The 21031-nt window shown below is 44.7% G+C and overlaps 1 protein-coding gene across 2 annotated transcripts in view; it reads right to left on the bottom strand.

The window, feature by feature from the left end:
* casz1 (castor zinc finger 1) overlaps positions 1-21031 on the bottom strand; it is a 253326-nt gene that overhangs the window by 230885 nt on the left and 1410 nt on the right. Inside the window, exon 2 of one of the 2 annotated variants that reach the window (XM_064300842.1) lies at positions 19494-19551. The exons of the other annotated variant lie outside the window; for it this stretch is intronic. The gene's annotated coding sequence lies outside the window, so the exon portion shown is untranslated. The remainder of the gene's footprint in view (positions 1-19493; positions 19552-21031) is intronic. 2 annotated transcript variants of the gene reach the window in all.

Raw genomic sequence — 21031 nt, 5'->3', positions numbered from 1 at the left:
GAAGGCCGATTGGTGAGTGAGCTCGGAGAAGGCCGATTGGTGAGCTTGGAGAAGGCCGATTGGTGAGTGAGCTCGGAGAAGGCCGATTGGTGAGCTTGGAGGAGGCCGATTGGTGAGTGAGCTTGGAGAAGGCCGATTGGTGAGTGAGCTCGGAGAAGGCCGATTGGTGAGTGAGCTCGGAGAAGGCCGATTGGTGAGCTTGGAGAAGGCCGATTGGTGAGTGAGCTCGGAGAAGGCCGATTGGTGAGCTTGGAGAAGGCCGATTGGTGAGTGAGCTCGGAGAAGGCCGATTGGTGAGTGAGCTCGTAGAAGGCCGATTGGTGAGTGAGCTCGGAGAAGGCCGATTGGTGAGCTCGGAGAAGGCCGATTGGTGAGCTCGGAGAAGGCCGATGGGTGAGTGAGCTCGGAGAAGGCCGATTGGTGAGCTCGGAGAAGGCCGATTGGTGAGCTCGGAGAAGGCCGATGGGTGAGTGAGCTCGGAGAAGGCCGATTGGTGAGCTTGGAGAAGGCCGATTGGTGAGTGAGCTCGGAGAGGCCGATTGTGAGTGACTCGAGAAGGCCGATTGGTGAGTGAGCTCGGAGAAGGCCGATTGGTGAGTGAGCTCGGAGAAGGCCGATTGGTGAGCTTGGAGAAGGCCGATTGGTGAGCTCGGAGAGGGCCGGCTGGCCGCGTCTTCGGTTCAGCGTCCTGTCAAGGTTTCCGGAGTTTAATGCCGAGCCTCCTGACCTCGAGCGGGCCACGGGCTGAGCAACGGCAAAGGACCCCGTTGACACTGATTGCGCGGCCATGAGTAGTCTGTCCCCGGTGCCCTCTTGGCGCGACTCTAATTAATAGCCAATTCATCTTGCCCGATCTGAGCCTGCACGCGCAGTAATATATGGTTAGTTTGGCAAGCAAGCAATTAAGGTGCAATAACCAAGTACAGGCACTCTATTTGGGAGAGTGGCGCCTGCTTAGCCCATCGAGGGGACACGTTTCACTTACGCAAGGATCTCGTTGTGAACTGGTACTCTGCAGACTGCCCCTGCTGAATTCACTGCTATTTTTTTTTTTTTTTTTTCCGTTGGCGGTTTCGGACAGGGTAGGGCTGGGGGTGTCGCGCATGATGACATCGCCACGTAGCCCGTATCTAATCCGGGACGCCACGGTGACTCCCTCGTAAGACAGATGCCACCCCCCCCCCCCCCGCCCCCGAATGACCATCTCCAAGGTAAGGGGTTCATTACATAGGAACCCGGCCCATCTCCAGTTAGCATGCAGCCATTACAACAGCACTATTCCCACCTGAAGGCTGCACATATTTTATTTGAAATGCACAGAGGCAGTCTGCGGGAGACAGTTTTCCCCAGAACGGCTGTATGCGAAAGTGTCCATTAAGATGCATTACAATAAACGTTGCGCCGTATATCTTGGCACTGTCAAACTGATGGCTAATAAAAACAGGGATCTGAGAAGCCATTCCTTCCCCTCTCCGCCCGTAACTGGATTTGACAGTGCAGGTGAGGTGGTGTGCTACTCAGTGTCACGCGCTGCCCCGGTGTCAGGCCCATTTAAAATCCCAGGAAAAATAATATCCAAATGGCACAAAAGAGGGCGTGGTCATAGCGCGTGGCGCAACAACACCGCCAACCGCGGTTTCGACCCTTTGAAAAGAAGGTTTTTGGAATGTTTTTTTTTCTCAAAAATTCTAAGTCTAAGTGTTCTAGAACTCAGTGTTCTTTCAGTCACCAGCAGTGATTGTCACATCAGCATTAGAATGTTCGGTTGAGAACATTCTAATCACATAGTTGTGATCTCACGCCATTAAAGGGTTAATGGCACTGTTCTTGTGTGCAAGCTGAGGAACCACAATTCCAGCGGCACTCTATGCCAAATGCAGAACTTGTGGGTTCTCCCTTTTAATCTCGCTATTTTGGTCACCACAAATGCGATTCTCATCATGGATACAAAATCTATTATTTAAAAAAAGAGGAAAAAAGAAGACTACTCCAAAGAACCAGGATGAATACTTAAATCGCACAATCAATTGATGAACAGCAGTCCACAGTACAATGTACCTTTTGAAATGAATTAAGAGCGCACTAAAAGTGCGTAACATCAATGGCCCTTTTACAGTTGATTTGTTAATTCAAGGCTCATCCACCTAAACGCTTTCTCTGGGTTTTTCTTTCTTACAGATCATCCCATGATGCCTCGTAATTAACGAAAGCAGACAGGTATTGTGAGGTGACTCCTGAAGAGTTCTTGCCATGCTTCTGCACAGAGGACAAACAATCCCCAACCAGACGAGGGCAAAGACAAGAGGCTCAAAGAGTCAGCCATCTCGCACTTCCGATGGACCAAATTATGCAAATGTGGATATAATCAAATTGGAACTTGGGAGAGCCAAAACAGACAGGTTATTTCAAAGCTCCTTTATCACAGCTTATTTCTCCATCATAGTTCACGAACTCCTATTAAAGGGGTGGAGAGGGAACTGAATGTACCCTGTTTCAAGCTATTGAAGCTCCGAGTGTCAACCGCTTTGTCATTTCGATGAGTCAGAAACAAATATGACAAGTATCTGGCTCTCTACCACACAGCCCAAAAGATGCGAGACCAGCAGGGAAATTGTGTTTGGATTTTTACAAAAAAAAAAAAAAAAAAAAACATAAAAAAAGACTGTTAGAAAAACACCACCCACCATGTTAGCCTTATCTTGATTTCATGACTACAGACCAAAACAACTTTCACAATATCTATTATTACATGACGACAACAACAACAAAAACAAAACTAAAAAAACAGAAAGACGAAAAAAAAGAGAAAAAAAAACTCTTTAATCTGCCTGGCATTGGGCGCTTATGGAAAAATGAAATATTCAGAAGACCTAGGCTCCGGCTCGGGCGTAAGCCTACCCCTCAAGCACAACCTTTTTAAACCCATTATTCTTTTTGCTAGAACTAATAACGTTTTTTGTCTCTGCAGCTTAAGACACTAATTGACTAGTTTTTTTGGAGGATAGCCCAGATGGAAAAAATAAGTACCCCCTTAAAGACCCTGCTCCCGCCTCTTCCCAAAGCTTTAAGTCCCTTATTAATTAAACTTTCTCCAAGTCAGTTTTTTTTTTTTTTTTTTTTGTTTTATTAAAAAAGATAAAGTCTGCTGCCTCTAAAAACTGGTGCTAGACTATTGTTTAAGCAGCTAAAATTTATTTCCATAAATAAAAAAAGAGACTTTTTGAAAAAAAAAAAAAGACTTTTTAATACCATCAGCGGCAGTGTGGGGACCGGAACTCCCAGAGAGATCCGCTCATTAATTAGAGCCCGGCTCCTTTTATTCTAGTCTTCAAAGTTGCTCGTCCTAAACTGCCGCCTTCCTGACACACGTGTGTGCCCACATTCTTCCAATATTTGCCTATTGTGTGTTTTATTAATTTATTAATTTAAAAAAAGGGAATTTGTGAATTTCTACTCGATGTGAAATCATACGAATGTTAATCCTATTTGGGTGAGCAGTAACCAAATGGGCCAAAGATGAAGATGGGGTCGGGCAAAATGTAATATATTTTAAAACATGTAAAGTGCACACTTGTGGTACATCATTTGGGCTCCAATATTAAAACAGAAACCCAGCTACAGTTTTGAAAGAAGATCTTACTTTCTCTATAAATTGAATTGTTTATTCACTTGATCACCCATTCATTCGCCTTTCCCCTGAGGAACTTTAGCTAAGGGGCAATATTTGCCAATACGTGCCACAAGACAAACTGTGATGCGTATTTGTGATATGTGCTGACGCATTCCTCTAGTCCTTGGGCAATAAAAACTTAAAACCATACAATACATGGTAATTTATACTTTACAAGAATTAACTGAACCTGTTGCAGTGCAAATAAGGAGAAAGCCAAGACACATCAGTAAAAAAAACAAAATAATAATGAGGCCAAACAATATAAGCTGGAGCCACATCCAGGTGATCTAGGTCCGTCCCCCCCCCGCTCACCAAGAGCTACTATGACTGGCACGCATGTGATCTCTCCCTACTGGAACTGTGGGAAAGTAAATTGTACACGAACTGACGATCTTCAGTAAAGCCGAAACACATGTCTTTCCTGTCAGTCTTCGTGCGTATTACAGTATCAGAGAACCCAAATATAGACACGGGGGGAGGGGGGGGGCAAGGACAAGCCAACCAGTAGAGGGTTTTGGAGCACGGATTCAGTGGAGACTGACAGGGGGGCCTGTTTCAGAGCACCAAACTCCCAATAAAACTCTGAGCTAATTTCCCTGGGTGTAAAAGTAATGAGGCGTTCTCAAATGAAATCAATCGCATATGGCGGAAGAACGCTTTTTTGTCGTGAAATTTCAGGAGTTTTGCTGCTTTGTTCATTAAAACCTGCTTTTTCACAGCGAGTCGAAAGTGGGGAGGTTTCGGCTCGACGCTTGATCTCCCGCTTGTGGCTTTATCCCACTAACGTTTTTTTTTTTTTTTTTTTTTTGTTTAATTCTTGTTTTAACTGAACAAATGATTGTGTTGACATAGAACCACAGAACTTGGCACCACACCCAGGTACACACCCACCAAATCCTCCACCCTAGTCAAATAAGACATTTTGTCACGATATGGCAATAACAAAATTAAGCACATGTTTTAAAAAATAATTTTTAACCATTAATTTTTTTTTTTTTTTTTTTTACATTTCTTTACCATAACAATAACAGGTAGAAAGGAAATATCAGCAATAGGTGTGATGGGTACCAGCGTCGGCCATGTTCTTGACCCTGACTGACAACCAAATGCAGGCCTGGGGCTCATTTTATGAAAAACGATATGAGACTGCTTTCCCTCGCAGATTACGAATGACTGTCATAATGCTTTTCAGGAAAAATCTTTTTGTTTTTTTTTTTTTTTTGGCTGGCAATTCACGCACATAAATTTGTGACCACTCCAGAAAAGCTGCCTGTCTTTAGTGACTGCGCGTCCATGTTGCCAGTACAGAGAAGAGCTATTAAATGGCGTGTAGCCTACCTGTTCGCGTTTAATGGAAGCTGGTCTTTCTGTTTCTCCGCCTTTAGATGTGCTTTTTCAGTTGGTGTGCACACGGCTGCACTAATCAAATGTGTCACTTTATTCTCAAGTGAGTGCTGTACGTGATTCTCTTCAGTGTTCAGTCTTCAGGCTACTAGGATTCAGCACTAAGTACTGCATGTGTGTGTGTGTTTTTATTTATTTATTTATTTATTTATTTTAAATCAAGCAGATTGACATTGTTTCCCTACCTAGTACTAGAATATTGCTGTTGTTTTTTGTTTTTTTACTCTTTCTAAAATGCGTTTTTTTTTTTTTTTCTCTTTCTAAGTATTGTGTCCAACTTCATTGCATCATATAAAGTTCACTTCCCGGGCCCTATTCGCCATAAACAGAATGTACCGAGCAGTCGTGTGTGTTCTCAGCAGTTGTTGCCACTGATATAAAGGTAGGATGACAAACGGTAGCGATTGCTTCACAGCCCAGCTTCTCAGATCACTACGTGTGTACACTGTAACAACGCTCAACACAGGGGGTTATGCAATAGCGATAGTATTCATCAAAAGGGATGACTGGGTGTCTGAACATAGACTATGATTCAGTGGTCTTGCATTATTGCCCCGACAGGCTGTGCCCTGTGCAAGTATGCCAGAAGCCGGAATTCTGGGTGGGGTTAAAATCTCGTTACAGAGTTGATATCGACCAATCGGAACCCAAAAAATGCATGTCACTGACTTCAAATGAATACCATTTTGCGAAACAGATGTTCATTGGAAGCCAAGTTTTAGTGGACTGATTTGACCTTACTGAATTGCACAAGGGGGGGGGGGGAGATGGGACATTAAGATGCATTTAAAATAACAGCAGTAAGCATATTCAAATTACACAAATAATGCAAATGTATTTTTTCAGGGAAATAAAAAAATCTGGCATACGCACAAAAAAAACCTTTTTTTCCCTCATTTACTCAGCTACCAGTGATGCGCACACATCTCACTGACCCAGATTGCCCCCACGGTTACACACCGAACAGTCATTAACGGATTGCACTCTCCATCCGCCCAAAGAGTCAATAAAAAATAAAGCATTAACATGATACAGGTGCCGATCTGCCTTTTAAACCGGATTCTGACGCTCGCATCCTCGCACATCAATTGCATTCCAGACAGTCTGCCGTTTGGCTCAGAAGCGCCCCCCCCCGCTCCTGGCTGGCGCTCTGAGGGGGGGAAATGCCTGCGGCAGAGGTCACTAATCAATGACTATCGCGACCGACTTCCTTCCTCAAACTCCGCTTTTGATGTCGAGCGCAGACCGCAGCCGTGCCCAGCGCCGCACCTGCCCACCCTTTCTCCGCCCTGTCCCGCACCCTCACCCGACACGGGGCTAGCCGACCCAGGGGTGTTTGCTTTCAGGGGTTTCGGACACGCCCGAGGGGGTGTAAAACAGCCTTATGTCCCCGCCGCGGGCCCAGGCTGAACGTTCCCCGCCTTTTTTCGCCGAGACCAGGCTCCTGGCTCTTTGTTCTCAGGTGTGAGCCTGCCTCAAAGGCACGGCCGTCCCCCGGGATGCCCGGGGAGCGTCGGCCCACGTTCCTCTTTAACCGAAAAACAAAAAAGTGAAGTTCGTCATCGCGGGCCGTCAATGGGACAAACGGCGCCCTGCCTTTGCACAACGCGCACATTAGCACGTGTGCATGTAAGCGGCAACACTGCGCGGTACTGCAGGAGAGCTAGCAGCGTTCAAAGGGGAGGCATACCTCCCTCACACGGACGACGGCGGGTAGTTCTGTGGGCACGTGTGCCGGTTTTCAAAGGAACCAATACAGCGATTAAACATGGAACCCAGGCTGCCCTGCTCCTGACCAATCAGCCGGCACGACAATGCAAACGGTGTCTCGTCGCACTAACTCCAACGAAGGCCACAGAGCTTGCTAATACAGACGATGATCTCACTCAGTAATCTTAATATAATCTGCAATGCTCGCGGCGAGTTTCTTTATCAAGTGCGCCACTCAGGAACCAATTTTATGTGCATGTATGAGTCATATCATATCATATCGTCATTTGGATCATTTGAGATATGCTAGACCGCACCGTCAAGTGAAGGCAATCTGGTCCACATGCTGTATCTCATGCATACATGCACAAAAAAAAAAAAAAAAGAAGATATTTATTAGACGATAATCTTAATAATATAATAATAATAAGATAATCTTCGTTCGTGTCCAGCGGCCGTACCCGCATCGTTGCCGGCCCTTGATTCGGGCCTTAGAGTGAGCGCGTGCGCCCCTACACAGCCGCGCAAGAGGGGGAGGACCGTGAGGGACGGGGGGAAGGAGAACGAGAGAGGAGGGCCCAACGCAGTCGGCGGCCGGGGAGGGAAGACTGAAGTTTAATTTCCCTAAATGGCGGGATGCAAGCGAGCCCCGCGCGTCTGCGCGTGAATAAATTTATCTATCGATTTGAATATGCAACCGCTGCGTAATTTAAGGGTGAACGTTTATCAATACCTGGGCTCACATCTGAGTAATAGAAATGCTTACACACGTCAAAATCAATGTGTGACAGCTAATTTCTTATGTCATAAAAAAGTGACTCTCGTGTAAGCAGAACTAATTACGCACTTTTATACTCACAAACACGTTCATTTGTCACTGATTCTTCCTTCCGCAGAGCACCACAGCACAACACATTTACACACGGCTCTGTACGTATTAAACGCTACAATGACACAAATACACATAGGAATGAGTTTATAATCTGACAAATAACATCCTTCCCCACCTCATGACAACCCTGCTGGTTCATTTTTGTGCAGGCTAATATTTTGTGCACTCTTTGTTTTATTTCTCCTTCTTTCTTTCTTTCTTTCTTTCTCTCTTTCTGTATTAGTCGAATCATCAAAATACAGCTTGTTTCAGGCATACACACTTCCATTGAATTGTACAGTAGGATTACAATCCTATTGGCAGTACGCTTGAGATGGTAGTTTTGCGATTAAAGCAGATTAACCTGGCAAAACAAAATGCACTGCTATGTTGAAATAATAATGACTATGGAGTGTTTTGAAATGTCTTTCACAACGTATGTGCCTCAGGGGGAAGAAATACACCTTTCTTTGCCACCCGGCTTTGCTAAAGGTGAAGTAAAAACAATTGTACGTGGTTGACTGGTGTTCTTTTGGGCATCTCCGTCTGAATATTGGAGGAACTGGAAAAATATGTCCAGCAAATCCCTTAACACCTTTCAAATTTACCATATTTTCAAACAGCGGTTGAACAACACATTTGTTAGGAGGTGTGAATGGGGTGAAAAATTGTGCCGCACATATTTTTGAAAATAATCTAAAGTCACTTGTTAAAAATTATGAAGATTATTTTCTGAGCAACTGCGTTGGTATAAAGGAAAATAAATTCCCTTTTTAAGCATTCAGTATGATCAGTATCAGTTCTATGATCTTAACAGTATATTTAAGACATGAATAGCAACAACAACAAAAAAGAAATACATTTTTATCATCTGTGCTCCGTCAACTCATTCCTGAAAATACAGATTTTTAAAAGGGCATTTAAAAGTTAGCTCGATGCTGTAATAATCCTGCTTGTTTTAACAGCACTACCAGACCAGAAGGAAACGTGGCCTAATTCCTGTAAATATATCTGGATTCAGAACTGAAGGCCAATTAAGGACGCTTTTAAAAACCTGGAAGTCAAGCATTACTTGGCATTTCTCCAGCGACAGACAGGGCTTTATGGACCGGCTTACAGTAGTGGGGTTTTTTCAGGTCCGTATTCGATTGCGGAGGGGGTAGCGAATTCATAAATAAGGGAAAAATGGGCGTCCAAAGAAGAATGGAATGGAACAGTAAAACGCTGATTCCCCCCCGTCCTCGGGGGGCGGTGAAGGATGAAGAGCGTTACCGGGGACGACAGGCGCTGATGACAGTAACTTAAATCTCACTTCCTCAGAATCACGCGTTCCACTCATTCGGCCCCGATAAACAGCTCGGGCCACGTCACCCCCCCACAACACCCCCCCCCCCCCCGAATTTCGTCTGTCAGTTATCTGTTTTCCGCTAACGAAACGTCACTAATATGTTCTGGAATGTTGGGTTGGGATGAGCGATTTGATTGGCTGCAGAGAATTTAATGATGTATGCCAAATGTGGAAGGACAGCTCCTTAGCACCGCACGCTGTGGGCGAACGCGTTTGTTGACAAAGCTTTTTTCCCGAGCAGAATTTGCCATTTCTGATCGACTTTAATCTGGAATTAGAGAGCAGCAAAATGCTTCTAAAGTGCCACATCCCATTCACCAATCAGGGGCCTCCTGCTAGTTAGATTGAGCATTTTCCTTCAATTAGTCAAATTGTAAGGACAAAGTGAAAAAGTACACTTCGCGGAGAGAAAAGCGTAATTGAAAGAAATTGGAAAAAGAACTTGTTTCCATTTAGGAAAAACATCATTCTTGATTGTGTACCTGTGTTCCTTTTAACTAATTAAAACTGCAAATCAAATATCTTAAGTTGTCTGTTTTACATAAATGCATAAAACAATTGGGAGGTGGGCTTTGCTCCATTGTTCCTCTCTCCGAACGTCTTATTCCAGCTTAATTTGAGCAGTTTTGCCTTTCCGAGAGTGGCACGCAGTCATCTTTAAACGGCTCCATTTAAAATGCAATTTGATTAGCTGCCAAATTGCTACCCAGTCTTTCCCACTGCAGCAATGGGACGGGGTAAACATTTAATTACCATTTGTACATAAAAGAGAGGTCTTTGTCACATTTTGTATAATGCATCCCAGAATGACCACTACTTTCAAAGCTCTTTGGCTCTGGTGATTTGAAACTAATAGATCTAAAGGGGGAAGGGGGGGTGGGGTGGGGAGGGGGGGGGGTGTGGGGGGGGGGAGAAGCAGGCGAAAGAGAAAAACTCACCAAGGACTTTTTTCCGCGGTGTCGCACACACACCCACAGGACGCGGCGCGCTTAAATAATCCAAACTTTTTCTTTAATCACAGTTTAGGAAAATTGGCTGGGACCTTGAGCAGGGAGACAGCTGCCGTACCCCGTAGCCATTAATGAGATTCACCGAGGGTTCCCCTCCTTAAAATATTTACGCCGTCCCACGGCACCGCGATATTGTCCTGGAAGGAGGAGACGAGAGCCAGGGAGGTGTGCTGAAGTTCTCCTAATCAATTTGCTAATTACTGGAGTGGCTATAGGAGGAGGGGAGAGGAATCCCTTCTGGCAAGGCGTATTCTAATAAACGCTGAAAAATTTATTTACTCGCCGAGCCCAAGTGGAATTTTCAAGTGGAATTAGCGAGGAGGGCTGATTGAGGCCGACCGTACCGTGTTTGGGGCCCCCCAGTCAAAAGAGACACCTCTTTGAACCAGTTATAAAAAAATCAAGCCCCCCCCACTTTCTCTTCTGGTGTCATTTTTGTAAAAAAAAAAAAAAAAAGATGCCACATCAACCTTTTAATTGCACACAACCACCCCGGCGTAGGCGCCAATCTTGAACCCTCGTCGCCCTTTCCTTCCCAGAGAAGGCGAGAATCATAATTGCGAAAGAAGTGGTTGTCGCTGGCCAGGTGTTCTTCGCTCCGTAAGATAATTTCGGGCACGGGACGGCAAGGCACACCCGAGTGACTCAGTGCACAAGTCAACATTAGACTCAAAGACTACATCAAAAAAAAGGGCAATTTCTGTCTCCGTCCTCCCACTGTCCCCAGCCTTTAAATCAGCACATGTCAGCACCACACCAGCCCTCTGCTATAATCTAAACATCTCCACACACAGCTGAGCTGGAAGAGACACACACACTCACACATACACACACACACTCGCACACACACACACACACACACACACACATACACACACACACACACACACACACACACTATTACAGGCACACACACACTCACACACATACACACACACACATCTCAACACACACACCCACACACACACACCACACACACTCCACACACTACACACACACACACAACCCACACACACACACACACACACACTCCACACCACACACACACACACACACACACCACACACTACCACACACCACACACACACTCCACACACACACACACACACACACACACTCACACAGACACAGACACAGACACAGACACAGACACACACACACACACACACACACTATTGCAGGCACACACACACACACTCTCTCACACACACACACACTACACACACACACACACACTCACACACACACACACACACTCACACACAACACACCCACACACACACACACTCACACACTCACACACACACACACACACACACACACACGCACACGCACACACAGGATGTGACGGCTCCCACACAAAGGGGCAGCAGCACCAGCGGCAGGGCTGCCCGGAGCCCAGAGGCCAGAGCGGTGCCAGACGGGTTGGCGTGCGTTTGATGCCACCCCTCTTCACCTCTGACAGAGGCGCAGACCCCTGCTGCCCCGCAGGCGGGACGCGGCTCGGTGTCTGTCACGGGGAGCCCTCCACGTCTCCTCCCGAAAACCTCCAGCCCCCTCCTGCCCTCCCCCGCCAGACCACCCCAAGGCCACCACCCTTCAGCCTCGACCAGAGAGAGAGACCCAGCACCACAGCCTCACACCGCAACACAAAGCCTCAACTCAGCACCAAGCCTCCCACACTACTGCAAACCCAGCACACACCACCCACACTGCAAGCACCAAGCACCACAGCCTCACACACACTGTAAAACCCAGCACCACAGCCTCACACTGCAACACCAAACACCACAGACTCACACTGCAACACCAAGCACCACAGCCGCACACTGTACTACCAAACACCACAGCCTCACACACACTGTAACACAAAGCACCACAGCCTCACACTGCAACACCAAGCACCACAGCCTCACACTGCAGCACCAAGCACCACACCCTCCCACATACTGTAATACCAAGCGCCGCAACCTCACACTGCAACACCAAGCACCACAACCTCACACTGCAACACAAAACACCACAGCGTCACACACACGGCAACACCAAGCACCACGACCTCACACACTACAACACCAAGCACCACAGCCTCACACACAATGCAACACCAAGCACTACAACCTCACACACACTGCAACACCAAGCACCACAGCCTCACACACACTACAGCACCAAGCACCACAGCCTCACACACACACTGTAACACAAAGCACCACAGCCTCACCCTGCAACACCAAACACCTCAACCTCACACTGCAACACCAAGCACCACAGCCTCACACTGCAACACCAAACACTGCAACCTCACACTGCAACACCAAGCACCACAGCCTCACACACACTGCAACACCAACCACCACAACCTCACACACACTGCAACACCAAGCACTACAGCCTCACACACACTGCAACACCAAGCACCACAACCTCACACACACTGCAACACAAAGCACTACAGCCTCACACACACTGCAACACCAAGCACTACAGCCTCACACACACTGCAACACCAAGCACCACAGCCTCACAGTGCAACACCAAGCACCACAACCTCACACTGCAACACAAAGCACCACACCCTCACACACACCTCACACACAGTGTGTCACTGGTACTGTACCAAAACTTGCTGCAGGTCTCATGTAGGCTTAAGCTTAATGAGATGAACTGCGTACTGCCACACTCACCCATGACCTCTATCAATGAAGGGTCAAAAGAAGCAAACCAATACACAGTTCATAGTCTACTTGTAGACAATGTACAGCTACGGCTGAAGTAAAGTGATTTGTTTGTACCTTTCTAACATAATCCCCCCACAAATCCGAATACACACGTGATTTTCCTGACATACTCGACAGAGAAAACTTTTAATTTTTTTATTTTATAATTGAGAAGAGCCTTCCACGGTCTCTGGGGAGCCCTCGAAAGGGCGGGGCTCTTGAGCGCTGAGACGTGGCTTTGGAGGATGAGCGAGAGAGAGAGAGAGAGAGAGACGATCTCACACAGCCAGGGAAGAGGCTGCCTTTTAAACTGGGGTCTGCTGCCCCTAGTGGAGAGATTCCCCTCCGATACCGCGTGTGAGAGGGGAGAAAGAGAGATTTAGCTCTGCCCAGTCCCCACGGAGCCATTTCACAAACTGTACTTCTCAACTCGTACGTTCCCATTCCAAATCCGCCTTCAGCTCAGATCACTCCTCTGACGCCCTCTGATTCCGCACATAAATTCTATTTCAGCCCCACTAAACACCTACCGAACAGTATCTTCTTCTTGGTAAAACAAAAAAAAATCAAAATGAAAATTTTTAGGTTTCCATATATTAAATATAGTTTTTCAGTGTTAAAATAGTTACCTATAAAAGCAGGTATTTTCAAGTCACAAAGACAAAAGAGCCTCAGCAAAGGTCAGGTAATAGAGCTGCTTTTTTGTATCGATGTTCTGCAGCCCACGTCGAGATGCTTCAGGTTGAAAGCAGAGCAGAGATACACAGGCGAGCGGAAGGCCCATTGATTGCATCATTTTCACAGACAGGTGTACAGATGGGCCTGAAGTGAAGGGGAAAACCCCACTGGGCACTGAGGTTTCAAAAAAAAAAAAAAAAAAACGAACAAAAAAAAAAAAAACACGAAAACCAAAAACAAACAAGGGAAAAAAACAAAAACCTGTTGCCGTGACATTTTGCTCGCTCTCACCTCGCGGCGCGCGGCAGCCACCACGGGCTGCTCTGTGTGAGTTTCTGTGTTCCGATCACCATGGCGATGCCTTTCTGCCTCTCAGGCTCCCCCGGGTGAGGGGGGGGAGGATGGGGGTCCAGGGCACAGGTTGCCATCCGAGACTCAGGGGGAAAAGCGGAGAGCAGGCAACAGAATGATCTGAAGGGTACCTGGGACTGATGTAACATCTCTCACGGCAACGGGTGCACACCCTTCGCCACCCAAAGCCTCCGCGCGCTTTCCCCGCAATTTTCCACTTTACGCGCACGCAGAATAACAACCACTGTTTTTCCTTCTTCTCGCACGAGCAATTAAGAAGGGAAGACCGATTATAAACATCTAAGATTTCCAAAATCCAAAATTTCTCTCCTAACCTTTTAAAAGGGAATGGGGCGGGGGGGGGGGGGGACAAAAATAAAACAAACAGACCCAGGATACGGGCACAAGCCCTCGATGGAAGCTTCAAACATCTGTCTGAGGGTAAATCATCTTTACGTGACAGAGTGGAACGGAGATGACATTACTGCGTACGAGACAAAGGGCAGTTCATTTCCAAAACGCACAGATCCTTCTTTTATTTGCTCGGGTTGTTACTGTGCATATTCATATTTTAACGGCCGCTGTCTGTATCAGGTAACGCACAAATAAAAAAAAAAAAAGGGTGGAAAATTCCATCTGGAGGGATTTACACTTTCACCAAACCAATCCACATAAGGGTACGTTTCCTCGACGCATAATTGCAGGCTAAAAATAAGACCCTGTACTACAAAAACATAAGCGCAGATCCATGGATACCCCACAATGCACCGCATGGAAGCCTTGCATGTTAGTTTTTTTTTTTTTTTTTTTTGCTGTTGCTACTGTTGTTTAAAGTGAATAAAAATTAATTTGAATGACGACAGACTTTCAACAAAAACTGAGCTAATCTTACGTATTCGTTTTTTTTTTTTTTTGCTGTTGCTATTGTTGTTTAAAGAAAATAGAAATGAATTTGAATGACGGCAGCCTTGCAACCCAAACTGAGCAAAGCATAGAAGTCTAGTGAAGGGCAGGCAGATAAACGATGGCAGTTTAAAAACAAAATGAAAGTAAACAGCAACAGTACCAAAGATCAAAAAAAAAAGTTTGAAAGAATTTTAAAAATAATATTCTGCGACACAGAAACCAGCACCTTTGAGGAAAAAGAAAGGCTTTGGAGGATTAAGAACTCCTTTAAGTATAATGGTGCCAGCCCATTTAAAGTCTTATAGGTTAGGACTATTACTGTGAAATTAGCATAATATTTAAAGGACAACCAGCCATGTGAAGTTGGAAAAGGAGTAAAATGGTCAAAATCGTTCTTTTTAGTTCAGCCACTAAACAGAGCAGTTTCATACATGTTGAAGTGTATTTAGAAGAGCGGGTGGGGAACTGCAAATGCCCATTTTATTCTTGCCATGAGCACCAGACTCTATAACTTTTATAACATGTGTTCACCCCTAAGCTGGGAAAACAACATTCAAGGAATGGTTTCATACATCATTCGAAAGAAGAAAAAAAATCAAACCAAAATAATAATTTTAAAAAAAAAGAGTTAACGCAATATCAATCGTCACCAGATTAGTTATTGTTATTGTATTTTATTATTCTGTCCAATTCCGTGACCTTCCGGGTTGGTGCACTGTTATCTTAATGACTGAGAGGGCTCTGCTGATGCATAAAACTGTGTATCATCCGCGCAAAATTAAAATCTGCCCAGGAAGGCAATACCGTCAAGCGGCAACGTACGCCAGCACGCGGAGCAAAGGGGCCCAGGAACGCAGCCCGGAGGAGTACAACGTCTACAGATCGTTTTTTTTTTCTTTTTTTAAAGATCCTAATTGCATTTTTCTTTAAACACAGATGTTTACATCCACTTAAAACCGGGCAGCCTTAAAACACAAAAGGCGTCCTGCTAATGCACGAGCTCGTATTCGTAACAGGCTGGCACCGAGCTCCAGGGAGGAGAAGAGAATTCTTATGAAGATTGGATGGCAGTGGATCCAGCTTTTTGAGGGCCTGATTAATTTGAGATGTACGGGTCTAAGAAGAGAGGATTGTTTCAAACTCTGGGACTGGGCTTGACGGAGGCGTGTGCACCACAGCCGAGATTATTTTCCTAGTATCTTCCACCTTTCAGCAAAAGTCTTACAGAAATTATCACTACTGCTAAACTGCAACAAAAAAAAAGCCAATCCAGAAGTCAAACGAGGCTGAAACATTACCATTTTAACAGTTTAACCAAAGTGCTTCCATTTCAGCGTTTTAATAATATTAGCATACAACAAAACGCGCACGAAAAGGCATATTAAGCAGATGCTTTTTATTCTGTTGACGACCCAGACGCCCTCCCTCAATGGACCAACTCATCCCTTAGCTCCCTACCCACTCTGCCACTCCAGTGGGCCAGTCTTCGGCTCCACGTCCAACAGGGGCTAGCTGGGAGCATGCGCTTACGCTAGCCGGGAGCATGCGCTTACGCTAGCCGGGAGCATGCGCTTACGCTAGCCGGGAGCATGCGCTTACGCTAGCCGGGAGCATGCGCTTACGCTAGCCGGGAGCATGCGCTTACGCTAGCCGGGAGCACGCGCTTACGCTAGCCGGGAGCACGCGCTTACGCTAGCCGGGAGCACGCGCTTACGCTAGCCGGGAGCACGCGCTTACGCTAGCCGGGAGCATGCGCTTACGCTAGCTGGGAGCAGACAGTATGCGCTTACGCTAGCCGGGAGCATGCGCTTACGCTAGCCGGGAGCATGCGCTTACGCTAGCTGGGAGCAGACAGCAGTTGCTTACCTCTCCAATCACCTTGGCCAGTGCCAGGATTACCTTGCATTTACACTCAACGCTCCTTCATTCCTTAAGGCTTATTAAGAATGATAATGAGCTCTGAAAGAGCCAGTATGTCTCTCTCTCTCTCTCTCTCTCTCACTCTCTTCTCCCTATCTTTCTCTGTCTCTCTCTCTCTCGCTCTCTCTGAAAGGACCTAGGACAAATAACCAAAAAGGCCATTTTCATATAATAATCAAAAGCCTAAATCAATACGCATTTTGCGCCTCACAAATAAACCTTCTAATGGTGTTCTCGCGGTGATCTGTTTGTTTAATTTCTTCTAGAATGTTCCTCCAATCTGTCATGTGGAAATGCTTTGGATGCAATTCACCTTGAACCTCAATTATATTGGATTTCTACACTAGTTGATCAAGCATGTGAAAAGGACATTTCCACCAGCACTACAATAAAAATAATAACAGCGATGATTAAAAAAAAAAAAAAGAAAAGAAAAAGATGAGCGTGGTGCAGGCTTGTCGTGTTCAGAACAGTATATTTAACACAACAGGGCTGAAAGGTGACACTCTGAATCTCTGAATATTGCATGCCCATTTTATCCACCGTGAATACGTGTGCCCCCCGCCCCCTCCTCCCCCAATTCTTCATCACTATACGAGACATCATGGGTAATGTGAAATTATTCATTGACATTATTCATCCGTAGGGTTCCTCTGCTGAACTGGGGTTCAAAGGCAAGGTCAGGAAGTCAGAGGGAAACCAGAAGAGCGAGGTTTAGGTAGCAGGAGCATCTTGACATCCATTCAGCTACAGAACAAGGGCCACAGAGTCGCTGTGACTGATGGGTACAGACAATTTGTGGAACCGAGTCAACCACAGGCTTGTTAACCAATAAGCATTTCAACAATCCATCAGGAGCCAAGGAGTTTCTCTGCTACAGGCAACACCACTCTCTTGCACTGAGAAAAAAAAATACAACAACCTGAAAAATTACTTAGCCATGTTCCTGCCTGACTCCTTCAAAGATGAAATACACTGTTACAGTGCTGGGGGGGGGGGAGCACTCCAATACCAGCTCAAAACAGGATCTATGACCAAACTGAAGACCTACAACACAACTCAATATGTCCGAAACAAAATGGAAAAAAATAAAATTCCTGACAGCACAAAGAGAGTTACCCTTGTGCAGGAGGCATCATAAATAAACCCGTTTTACTCTGTGCTTTTGAAATTAATCACATCTCATCACTTCCTTGTATGTGGAACTCACAACTAGACAGGAGGCACTATTTTACTGTTTATTTAGCCCAATAAAAGAGTCAAGTCAATTAACCATGGCTACTGTCATCTTCAAAATTGAAGGCCTGCCACACCCACCCCCTCATCTCGATGGTCCAACATTAATTGTGTACCTAATATAAAAACTACGGTGCTTTACACAATCTCGCTTATTTATTGTGGTTCAGTTTAAAGGAAGATCCTCATGGTGGAGATATCGAAGTGCCAGTTTCCATTTAAAAGGCTCTAAAACACTTTTCAGCATTTGCACAAAGCAAGTCTGTTTGTTTCTTTTCCTTTTGTATAACCAGCTTCCTCTATGAAAGAATGAACCATTTATGTCAATGTGTCTCTGCGTGCATGCGCAGGAGTGTGTGTGTGTGTGTTCGGCAGAGAGATGTCATACATACACATGCACATGTATGTATACATGCATACATGCATGTCTGCGCTTGTAAACCTGTTTCTTTTTGGACTGATAGTACTATTGCATTATTCATTTGTATATCCTCACTGTCAACAAAACACCACAGGTTAAGTATTACTGCGTCCAGCCACCATTGTAATTTAAACTACTATTATCATCTACATGTACAAAAGATACCTTTTATCTTCGAGAGGCGCAACCTGTGTGGTGGTACACCGGATGAAAATACAACAGCTCTTCAATCAAGCTTAATTATTTACGCACTGAAATGTACGATTTAAGTCCAAAGGGGCACACACAGGAAAAAACATATGGAGAAACAGAGAGGGGGAAATGAATGAATGAATGAATGAGAATAAGTAGAGATAGAAGAAAGAAAGAAAGAAAGAAAGAAAGAAAGAAGGACTGAGAGGATGAGGAAAAGAAATTAGGTGACAGATGGACCTCATAATGCCCCTGAGAGAACAGAGGAGGGGGGGGGCACACCTGTAAGACTGGCCTAACAGTGGGAGCTGGCCGGTGTCCAAATGGACACACACCTCTGGACACCGGTCCACATGCCAGCACACTCCACAGGTACACACAGAGACGGGACGAGAGCAAGGGCCTGGAGACCAGCGCGGGACACGAAAAACAAGGGCGTCCCATCCGATGACCCCTCTCACTCAAAACCCACCGCTACCAACACACTACTACAGCAGCACTACACATCGTACTACAGGGATCATTGTGAAGAATGGATGCAAATACGATATGGACACCTGCATCTGAAATCCATTAGTCAAACCAAGCAAGAATTAAGAATAAAGAAGAAGAAGAAAAAACAAGAATTAACCCCTGTTCATTTACTTCACCTTTGAATTTGTTAGAACGCATGTTGCATTCCAAATTCAGGGAAAGCACACTGGCCAAATTGTACGTGAAACAAAGATTTGACGTCGAGATGTCTACCTGCAAAGACTGTTGCTCCTTTAGGTAAAGATGCAAATAAACACACGCAGCTACCGTGCGGCAGCGTACCTGGCTCTGACTGCGCTACTCCTATACTTAGATCATAAAAAGCAATGCGTTTAAAAGATGAACGGTATGAAAAGGACTCAACACGAGGAGGAACAAGCCAGAGAAAAACATATTGGTAAACACTGACAAATGAGTATTAAAAAAAGAATCATTTGTTACAGCAAACAAAAACATTTTTAGAAACAGACAACTTCCTTTAATGCTCGGAGGGAAAAAAAAAAAATCTTTCACATTTACCTTGTCTTCTAATATCACTGGCATTTTCTAATATGAGAAATGACTTTCCTTGAATGATCTGTTTAACCAAAGATAGAGGAGAGGAGGAAAAGGAGTAATTAATTACTTATGTGAGCCATTGCTTCAGAAAGACAATAAACCTGCCTGGTCGCCATGGATATGACATATTTGCTCTGAAAACAACACAATAATTAGCAAAGGAGAAAGATCCAGCGAGAATATGCAAACTCCTGGGTTTAAAGAGCCCGTGATCTTTTCTTGGCTGCTATTCTCTCAATTATGAATAACAGCAAATTACAGACATACATAAAGCGATTACGTGACTAACACAGGCTTGTTTATGGAAATGACCACGTCGTTATAAATGCACTGCTCCCTGAACTTATCAAAAACTAAAAGGCAGGAATCCTCCAAAAATATTCAGCTATTCCATTTAACTGGTTTTATCATTTCTGTAATGTAAGGAAGTATAGAATAGGAGCATATGCAGACGCAGAAATAAGCGTGGATCATGTCATATCCCTCCAAAATAATTAAGTTGTTTAGCCATTCTCTTTTGGCAATATGTTTACAGATCATGCCCTTTTGTTTTCCTGTAAATACACTAACTGAAATTTTAAGATAAAGCCACTGCCTTTCAGGACCTGGACTTAAAAATAGGCTATTCTCAAACCATGTGTCATTTGCATTTGTTATTTAAACACAAAACTGGTGAAGGCTAAGTGTTAATTTAATTGTGCATGCAGTCTTTGATTGAACAACTCAGTTTCTTGTCGATGAACAATTGATAATGACAAGTGCTGTTTCAAGTTGGACAAGAACAAAGACGTCACAAATATATGCAACAAAACAGATAATAGCCCATCCTCATGTCTCTTTTAAGGTCAATAGTTTACAATAGTTTGCGCATGAATTTACGGCCTACTTTTAGAAAAAAAACGTATGCTTGTTCAGCCAGAAAATATAAGAGAAGGTACTGGCAAGTTCAAATGCTTTACAAGGGAAAAGTGTAAAGGCAGCAAATGACGTTGAGACATGGGAGCTTGTGCATTTTACGCGAGTAGTCGAAAACTGACATGATGCAAGCATCTCTCCTGAAAATACTGACGCCTCATAATAATGGTTCATCTCGGACAAAAATAAAGAAGTGATCCTCGTGGAAAAGGTCATTGTCTCTTTAAACGTTTTATGGCATATGGAGTTTGAATTTCTCAAAGAGATCAGTTTAACGTCGCCATAGAAACCAGAAACCGATTATCAACAGAATAAATAACTAATAAATTTAACAAAGGGAAAATGATATCGGAAAATTTGATTACGAACGTTAACCTGCCGAGTGCTTAAAAAAGGATAACTTTTCGAATGCTCTTTTAAAACTGAAAGTAAAGCGAGTTGTGCAGACTTCTCAAACAAATACCATGTAGCTTAGATATACTGCTTGGTTCACAGATATGACCATTTATTTAGCAAATCGATTACTTAAATAACTCTATTAACTGTACGTGATGCTACTGTACCTTCCCAATACACCGTTTTCA

This window comes from Anguilla rostrata, chromosome 11, assembly GCF_018555375.3.
Source record: "Anguilla rostrata isolate EN2019 chromosome 11, ASM1855537v3, whole genome shotgun sequence".
Lineage (NCBI taxonomy): Eukaryota > Metazoa > Chordata > Actinopteri > Anguilliformes > Anguillidae > Anguilla > Anguilla rostrata.
The sequence above is the reverse complement of the archived record's forward strand: the minus strand, read 5'-3'. Positions and strand labels throughout refer to the sequence as shown.